We start from the raw sequence: 7,389 nt of genomic DNA on the forward strand, positions 1-7,389 counted from the left end.
CACAGTCAGTCTTGATGGCAATTATTCACTATTGTACCACAAGAGTCTTATCCACATTTCCTTTCACCAACTCGGTCCCAACAGATTGGAAATCATTCAGTGGAGATTCTACCTACCACTGCCCCTTCTGGAACTATGCTCCCTCTTGAAAGCTTGTAAGCCAGTCATTTCTTGCCTTTATAGTGCCCCACCCCCCATTTTGGGTAGCCATGTCTAAGTTGCCCTTCCCTTTCAACCCTGTGTACCGAGGGGTGGGAGTGATCCTTGCTGAAAAGATTTATTCCCTTTTTTGAGCTACTACATCCATAAGTACAGGTAAATTAATCAAATTGTAGCAATTACTCTTTTTTCTTTTCTTTTCTTTTTTTCCCCTCTTCTTTCTTCTTTTAGTCGAGTTCTGATCATTCAGCCATCAAAACCAGGTCAAGTGGGTACTCTCTGCAAGTATGGGTATTCCTGTGCATCTCCCCTCACTTCATAACAGCTGGATGCTTCACAGTCCTCTGTGGTCATGTCACTGCCTCTGGGCCCATGAGTCCCCGGATCTTGCCATACTGCTGGCTATCCAGGTCTCCACCTGGGTTCACAGGGGTCCATTGAATGTGGTTGGACTTAGATCCCAACTTCATTACTGTTTTTCCCCCTCTTCCCCTTATTGGTGACCAACCTAGTCACCAGACAGACCACATGCCTGCTCATGTATTCCCCTTGAGTCTTAGTATTGGAAAGGAGTTTGCTCTGAGGGACCAGACCACTTGCCTGGATAGCTCCTGGGTGAACAGATTACTTGTTCTTGTAGTAATCAATCAAACTGCCATTACCGTTTCTGATATTTCCTGCTGGTCTTTCTTTCACAAAGTAGCCTCTAATCTTCTAGCCACTCCAGACTAGTCTACTCATCCTTTCCAGTGGAAATTTCCCACCTCAGACGATTCTGGATGGGGTTCTGGATTCCACCTATGATCTTATGCAATGCAAAGACTCCACAGGAAGCCTCTTTCACTGGGCAACTTCTAGCCCCCTTTAAGTCATTCCAATCAATTATAGGCTGAAGACGGACTTGAAAGCTTTCTATTGTGATGTTTCTGGCTATTCCTTTGTATCCCCGCGATGTGTCTATTTTACAGTGGTAGGCAAGGAAAACCAAGATTGAAAAGATAGCCAAGCATCTTAACATTATTCCCTTCTTTTACCCATTAAAACCATGCCTCAATCCCTGTGTCCCGAAGCCGTGTTGTTCCAAGGTTGTGCATACATCATCATTTACCACTGTCCCACTTAGCCCATGTGAACCTGCCTAACTGTTCTCTCATCAGACTTGTTCTTTCATTCCCCACCCCCTTCTTGTGTATTGCCTGCCCCTAACCCCCATCCCCAAGCTTTCCTGTGTCTATTCACTAACCTGTTCTCTATCTTCCACTCCCTCACACCCCACCTCTCATCCCATACATCCCGGTGATCAGCAATTATGTATATAGTTTGTTTTTTTCCAATTTTGGGTGTGTTCTTTTTCTTAGTCTTTTACAATAATGGTCCTATGCAGTATTTCTCCTTTTGTCACTGACTAATTTCACTCAGCATAATGTTCTCAAGGGACATCCATGTAATACCGTGGCTTATAGCTTCCTTGTTATTCTTCAAGGTAGCATAGTATTCCATTGTGTGTATGTACCATAGTTCGTTTATCCATTCTTCAATTGATGGGCACTTAGACTGTCTCCATCTTTTTGCTATTGTAAATAGTGCTGCTATGAACATTGGTGTGCATATATATCTACTCGTGTTATGGTTTGTATTTCTCGTGGGTAAATACCAAATAGAGGAATTACTGGATCATAAGGTATTTCTATTTCCAATCTTCTGAGGAAGTGACATTTTGCTTTCCAGAGTGGTTGAACCATTTTGCAATCCCACCAACAATGTAGGAGGGTACCAGTCTCTCCACATCCTCACCAGCGTTTATTGTCCTCTACTTTTTCGATGTTTGCTGTTATTGCTGGTGTGAGATAATAACTCATTGTTGTTTTGATTTGCATCTCCCTGATGGCTAGTGATCGTGAATATTTCTTCATGTTTGTTGGCTGCCCGGATCTCCTCCTTGGTGAAGTGCCTGTTCAAGTCCTGTGCCCATGTTTTAATTGGGCCATTTGTCCTTTTCTTTTAGAGGTGTTTTGGTTTCCTATATATTTTAGAAATGAGTCCCTTATCTGATGTGTTGTTGCAAAAGATTTGTTCCCATTCTGTGGGTTCCCTTTCTACTCTTTTGGTGAAGTCTTTTGATGCACATAAGTCTTTAATTTTTAGTATGTCCCAATCATCTATTTTGTCTACTTTTGTTTGTATAATTTTCAAAATGTTTGATAGTCTGTGTATGTCCTGAATTAGAGCCCTCACATTTGTACCTATTTTTTGATTGATGACCTTCATAATTTTGGGATTCACATTTAGGTCTTTAATTCATGCTGAGTTCATTTTTTTATAGGGCTGAAGGTAAAGCTCTTGTTTCAATCTTTTTATACCACTTTCCAGTTCTGCCAGCACCTTCTGTTAAAGAGACTATCTCTTCCCCACGCAATATACTTAGGCATTTTGTCAAAAATCAGTTGGCTGTATAAAGATGAGTTAATTTCTGGATTCTCAGTTCTGTTGCACTGAACAATGTGTCTTTCATTGTACCAATACTAGGTTTTTTGACTACTGTAACCACGTAGTAAATTTTGAAATCGGTGATGGAGAGGCCTCCAACCTTATTCTTCTTCTTAAGCAGTGCTTTGCTTAACCTGGGTCTCTTTTCTTTCCATATAAAGTTTGTAATTGTCTTTTCCATCTCTTTGAAGAGTTTTGTTGGCATTTGGATTGGGATTGCATTATAAGTGTAAATTGCTTTAGGCAATATTGACATTTTTAGTATGTGGAGTCTTCCTATCCAGGAACATGGTATGTTCTTCCACTTCTGTAAATCTCTTTTGGTTTCTTGTAGTAGTGTTTTGTCATTTTCTTTGTACAGGGCCTTTGTTTCTCTGGTTACATTTATTCCTAAATATTTCATCCTTCGGGCAGCTATTGCCTCATGTCCTTTTCAGCACTGTCATTGTTACTGTAGAGGAATCCAACTGGTTTTTGTATGTTGATCTTATACCCTGCCACTTTGCTGAATCTTCCAATGATGTCTAGTAGCTTTTTTTACTGAGTCTTTGGAGTTTTCTATGTATACGATCATATCGTCTGCAAATAGAGAGAGTTTTACATCCTCTTTGCCAATTTGGATGCCTTTAATTTCTCTATCTTTCTGTATAGCTCGTGCTAAGCCTTCCAGCACAATATTGAATAGGAGTGGTGACAAAGGGCATCCTTGTCTGGTTCTTGTTCATAGAGGGAAGCCTTTCATTTTCTCTCTACTGAGAGTGATGTAAGCTGTTGGTTTTGTATATACGCTCTTGATTATGTTGAGGAATTTCCCTTTAATTCCTACTTTGTTGAGTTTTTTTTTTTTTTTTTTTTTTTTTTTTTTTTTAGTCAGGAATGGACGTTGGATTTTGTCAAATGCCTTTTCTGCATCAATTGATATGATCATGTGGTTCTTTTCCTTTTTCTTATTCATGTGGTAGATTAAACTGATTATTTTTCTAATGTTGAACCATCCTTGCATCCCTTTTATGAAACCACTTGGTTATGATGTATTAGTTTTTTGATGTGGTGCTGGTTTCTGTTGGCTAGGATTTTGTTGAGAATTTTTGCGTATACGTTCATGAGGGATTTTGATCTGTAGTTTTCTTTCTAAGTGATATCTTTCCCTGTGTTAGGAAGCTTTTGTCCTCTTCTATATTTTGGAATAATTTTAGTAGAATTGGTGACAGCTCTTCCCTGAATGTTTGGTAGAACTCACCTATGAAGCCATCTGGTCCTGGACTTCTTTTGGTTGGCAGTTTTTGTTGCCCAGTGAAGGAGGCAACCTGTGGAGACTTTATACTCATTGTTGTAATTTTGTTCTGTACTAGACTCTGCTATCCTTTGTCTAAAAATCAGGTGGTGTTGCCACACCTGTCAATCTCTGTTTGTTGTCTGTTCTTTTTGGTTTTCATTCCAAAGAACTCTCTTTTGGATGTTTTGAAGTGCTGGATTAACTTTGACAAAATCTCTTAGCTTCTGTTTATCCTGGAGTGTTTTGATTGCACCATTGTATTTAATTTGACAGTTTTTCTGGATTGATGATTTTTGGTTGGCAGTTTTTTCTTTTAGGATTTTGTGCATGTCTCCCCATTGCCTTCTTTCCTACATGGTTTCTGCTGAATAGTCAAAGCTTAATATGATTTGTTTGCCTTTGTAAGTAACATTTCTCTCTTCCCTGGCTGCTTTTAAGATTCTCTCCTTGTCTTTGATTTTGGAGAGCTAGATTATTATATGTCTTGGTGACTTTCTTTTGGGGTCTATCCTTCCTGGGGTACATTTGGTTTCTTGAAATGTTTATCTTCTCATCTTTCAAGATATTAGGGAATTTTTTTTCCAGAAGCTTTTCCACTATCTCCTCTGTGGATGTCTCTGATTCTTTCTGTTCTGGAATGCCAATAATTCTTAAGCTGTTCCTCTCCATGTTATCCAGTCTGAATCTTCGACTTTTTTCAGATTTTTTTAAATTCTTTTTTCTGCTTGCTCTTCTATCTTAGCAGTATTGAGAGATGTGTCTTCCAGCTTGCTGGTTCTGGCTTCCAGCTCTTCAATTCTGCTCCTTTCTCCTTTCAGTGTATTGTCCATTTTTGATATTTTATTATTAATCATCTGGACCTGTTTTTGAAGGTTTTGAATTGTTTCCCATGCTGTATCTATCTTGTTTGATTGCTCTCGTAGTACTTTCCTGACTTCTTCCTTGTTTTCCTCCACCCCTTTTCGGAGCATTTGAATTTGTTTCCATATCATTCTTCTGGATTCCTTCTCAGGAAAATCCAAAACCTGCTCTTCCTCTTATAGAAAGCCTTTGTCTGTCTCCAGCTCATTTGTCTTATCTACTCTTTTCTGGGTTTGGACATGTTTTGATATCTTTTGTTGTTTTTTGTTCATCATTTCCAGTAGTTGTGTGGATTTTTAATGCTTAAATGGATGTTTGTTGCTGTGTTTTTAGCTTACTGTGTGTCTCCTGGTGGGTATGATCAGGAGATAAACTTGCCTTTCGCATGTAATGCTTAGCAGCTGTTATTGGCTCTTGTCTCAATGGTGGGATATTATGGGGTATGCTTATAGCTTGGCTACATGGCCATGATTGCTGACTCATCTTGGGTAACATAGGGAGAAAAAGCTGGCACCTCCAGGAAAAATGTGTGATTAAAAAGTCCAAAAGCAAAAGCAATATAAAATCAGACACAAAAACCACCGCTTTGAAACAAAAATAAAACTTTGGCCAATTGGCCAGTCACCTTGTTTCACAGGCAGTGTGTGTGTACTGTAGAAACGCTCCTCCTCTAGTCACCACCGCAGAGATGCACAGATATATTGAGAAGTTACTGGGAGAAAGATTGTTTACTATTTTTGTCTCTGAATGTCAGTAGGTATCTGCGTGTGCACAGTGTAATTCTTGAAATAGTTGCATCTTTTTATATTGGGGTTTACAGATTGTTCATATGGTTTGTCTGTCAGGCCATACCTGCTATTTTTCTTGCTGTATATGCATGAGTAAAGGGTACCACACAAGTTAACTTTAGGGCTGGGACCCACAAGCAGAAGTCAAAAGCAGCAGCCAAAGAATTTGTCCTTGAACTAATGGAATTCTCTCTCTGTGCCATGGGAAAGCTGTGGTTTCATCGCTGGCCTTTTTTTGGGGGTGCGCACCCACTCGCCTGAAAGTATCTTGGCTGGTCAAAGAAGGTGCGACTGGGAAGAGGAGGGAAAAAATGTGTAGAATCCTCCCACACCTCCTTTTGCAAATGTCACTGTGCCATATTTAGTGCTGATTCCCTGTGCCAGTCTGGTTGTAACCCCGTCCTCTGACTTCTGCCAAGTCAGGATGGCTGCAGAGGAAGTCTCGTGTCTTGAATGATTTCTAAATCACAATATTTTCCTTTATACTGTGATTTTTCCACTGGTGGTTACAGGAAATGTTGCCCTGGCCCTTATGCTGGATCCAGAGCTCTGGTGCTGTTCCATGAGAGGAGTGTCTCTGGGTTTTCAGCCCTTCTCCCTCAGAGCCTGACTCTGCTATGCCACCACCAAACCACCAGAAGATACTTCCTGAAAGAAAGACCACCAGGATGAAAAACAAACAAAGAAAGAAAAATGGTAGACATTTTGGCTATTACAAGAACAAGCAAGCTATTAACCTGGTTGCCGTCAAGGCAAGCAATCAAATCCCTTCAGGACAAACCTCCTTCCAAGACTGAAACTCAGAGGGACCACATGAACAGGCATGTAAACTCACTAGTGACCACTAATGTCAATTTGTGAAGAGGAAGGAAGGTAATAATGAAGATATGGGCTGAGTTCGACCATGTTCCATAGACTCCTGTCAACTTTGAGATGACACAGAGAAGAGGAAGGGCTAGCTAGTTGGTTCGAAGTTTGATGAGACAGGAACTCCTGAGCCATGATGGGCTAGAGCTGAGAGTGAAACGCTTGGCTTATATGAAGTGGGAAGAGGTGCGAAACAATGCCCAAACTTGCAGATAGTACCCATTTGACCGAGCTTGGATGGCTTGATGATTAGAACTCGATTAGATGAAGATAAAATTTGATACAGGAAGTAAGTATAAATTGCTATAATTTGATGAACTTGACTTTCACTTATGGGGAGAAAAACAGCAATGAAGTTGGGAGCTAAGTCCAACCACTTTCAATAGACCCTTGTGAACACGGGTGGAGACCTGGATGCCCAGAAGTATGGCAAGACTCAGGGACTCCTGGGCCCAGAGTCAGTGACATGGCCACAGAGGACTAGAGTGGAGAGTGAAGTGTCCAGCTGATATGAAGTGAGGGGAGATGCACAAGAATACCCATTGCAGATAGTACCCACTTGACCTGGCTTCGATGGCTGGATGATCAGAACTTGACTAGAAGAAGAAAGAAGAGGGGAAAAAATTAAAGAAAAAAAAAATTGATGAATTTATCTATACTTATGGATGTAGTAGGTCAAAAAAGGTAACTAATCTTTACAGCCGCCATCTTGAGAAAGCTTACCTTGATTGTACCAGGATTGATAGGATTAGGAAAGAACATCTTGATTGTATCTTGATTATACCTTATATGTATCTTGATTATATCAGGATAGTATCAAGATTGACATTGAAATTTAAAGAGACAGTATAGACATAAAACCAAACGGCCACCACTTGTCTGTCTGTCGTGCTGTGGTGGTTTGAGTTGCTGTGATTCTGAGGGCTATGCCACCGGTGTTTTAAATAACCA

The sequence above is a fragment of the Chrysochloris asiatica genome, unplaced genomic scaffold (assembly GCF_000296735.1).
Source record: "Chrysochloris asiatica unplaced genomic scaffold, ChrAsi1.0 scaffold00239, whole genome shotgun sequence".
Classification (NCBI taxonomy): domain Eukaryota; kingdom Metazoa; phylum Chordata; class Mammalia; order Afrosoricida; family Chrysochloridae; genus Chrysochloris; species Chrysochloris asiatica.